Genomic DNA, 2751 nt, shown 5'->3' with positions numbered 1-2751 from the left:
CCCCCCCCTCCCCCAAACACACACACACACACACACACACACACACACACACACACACACACACACACACACCACACACACACACACACACACACACACACACACACACACACACACACACACACACACACACACACACACACACACACACACACTCACACACACACACACACACACACACACACACACACACACACACACACACACACACACACACACACACACACACACACACACACACATTTTATGTAGGCTACTTTATTTGATTCCACATTACAAGATAAAATCAATAGGAACCAATTATGATGAATAATCCAACAACTATTTTGACCAAAAAACACATCTTGTTATGGAAATGCATCATTAAGGATACAGGAAACATATTCTCTTCCAGATGAACATGCTCCTTATAACAGCTGATATTGAGCAGTATTTAGCTAGCTGTCTGGCCCGTCTTTTACTTAGTCCTCTGATGTTGAGTCCACTGACCAGGTTTTTGGTACAGTAGGATTCCTCCATGAACAGGTCAAAGGCACAGGCTACTTCAAATAGTCTGACTATTTTATCCTCTTGTGATATGCAAATGATGTCTGGGGTGTTGGGAATTCCTGAGAAGTGATTTGTGGATGCATTAAACCAGTGGGGCTTGACAGTGTACTTGTTTGTATAGTTGTTACTGAGGAGCACAGGGGATCTGGGCAGCGATGAGGTCCACCAGTCTATCTTGTCTGGCGGTATACAGTCCTTTGTAGGAGGGGCAGCTGTTCATGATGTGGGCTACAGACTCCAGATGTTGTGAAGGGTCATGTAACATGGAGAGTGGATAGATGGGAACCAGAGGGAGAGATTGCATTTTGTGGGGAGAACCTGTAGGCGTGCTTTCACACAGAAGATGAGTATCTCATCACTGATGGTGGCATTACTGAATATTGCATGTGATGTAGAGTGGTCTGCACAGGTGAGTTTGGCTAATTTTCTTGAAGTTTAAGGCTGGACCAGTACTCCATATTGCGGTCAAAAGGGTTTGCCTAGATGTTGTTGGTAACAGGAGATGGTTGATGTTATTGATATTGTTTATGTATACACACACACACACACACGCACGCACGCACGCACGCACGCACGCACGCACGCACGCACGCACGCACACACACACACACACACACACACACACACACACACACACACACACACACACACACACACACACACACACACACACACACACACACACACAGTTTACGTCTTTATTTGGATTGACAGATAGACATTTATCATAGCACAAGCCAAATTTTATAGGAGTTTACACAAAACTAAAAGAAACTGCGCACTGAGTGTCTTAAGGATACATGTGGCACCTCCGTCTCCAGATGAAGAGGCTCCCGATTATGCTGGATATTGAGCACACACACACACACACACACACACACACACACACACACACACACACACACACACACACACACACACACACACACACACACACACACACACACACACACACACACACACACACACACACACACACACACACACACACACACACACACACACACACACACACACAAACCATGTGACTGCACCTTACCTGCACTCCCAGATCTTCACACCAAGAACTGCTTGCACTATGTGACTATGCTCCTCCAAATACGCTGCTTATTATTATTGTTATTATTATGTCTTCTATTCCTTCCCCTATATATGTTAAATGTTCAATGTTAATTGTTAATTGTTATTTATTACTCTAATCACTGGTTTATCACTGGTCCATCACTGTCACTCACCAATGTTAAACGCTCAGTATTTTTTTTTATCATTTCATCACTTTACTGTTATTGGTACATCAGTGTTACTTGTCCTGTCTAGCACTTCGATGTCAGTCTGAAAATGTCAGTCCTGTGAATGTCTATATCCTTCATGGTATAGTGAGAGAAATATAATTTCAATGTCCTTCTATGACCTGTGCATATAAAGAAACTGACAATAAAAGCTGACTTGACTTGATAGCAGAGCAATACTATGATTTTAACCTTTCAAATACTATTGAAGCGTGCATTATGGGGCTACTGAATTTGTTTGTAACTTAAAATCTGACTTAAAGGTGCACTGTGTAGGATGTGGCCAGAGTAGGTATGCTGCTCGGTGAAACTGTCCTTGCCAAATATGATCTTTTCATGAATATTTACAAAGTAATAAACAAATATTTACTTGTGTGGCCAAAGTACAGTCAGCTAAAAAAAACATTGTCAAAAAATCTGTCTTTGGAAATTCAAAATGACGGACCATGGAGAAGATTCCCTTTTTCATGTAAGAAAAGTGCAATTCTCCCAGTCATAATGAATACTTAGATTTTGAAGGTGGTGGTGCGTATTCATGAAAATGGTAACATTAGTGAATGGGTAACATGAATTCTGGAAATAAACAACTAAAAATCTTACACAGTGCACCTTTAATATCTATTTATAATATTAATACAGTGGTGCTCATATGTTTACATACCCCAGCAGAATATACGCTTTCTCTGCGATTTCTCACAAAATATGAAGGATTACACAAAACCTTTTTTTTCACTCATTGCTAGTGACTGCCTTAAGACATTTATTAGCAATCTTCTGTGTTTACTCTTTCAAAAGCATGATCACAACCCAAACTACCCAAATGACCCTGTTCAAAAGTTTACATACCCTAGTTTCTGATGCTGAATATGGCCCTGTTTAACATCAAGGACCGCTCTAATAAATTGTTTGTGGT

The sequence above is a fragment of the Engraulis encrasicolus genome, chromosome 1 (assembly GCF_034702125.1).
Source record: "Engraulis encrasicolus isolate BLACKSEA-1 chromosome 1, IST_EnEncr_1.0, whole genome shotgun sequence".
Classification (NCBI taxonomy): domain Eukaryota; kingdom Metazoa; phylum Chordata; class Actinopteri; order Clupeiformes; family Engraulidae; genus Engraulis; species Engraulis encrasicolus.
The sequence above is the reverse complement of the archived record's forward strand: the minus strand, read 5'-3'. Positions refer to the sequence as shown.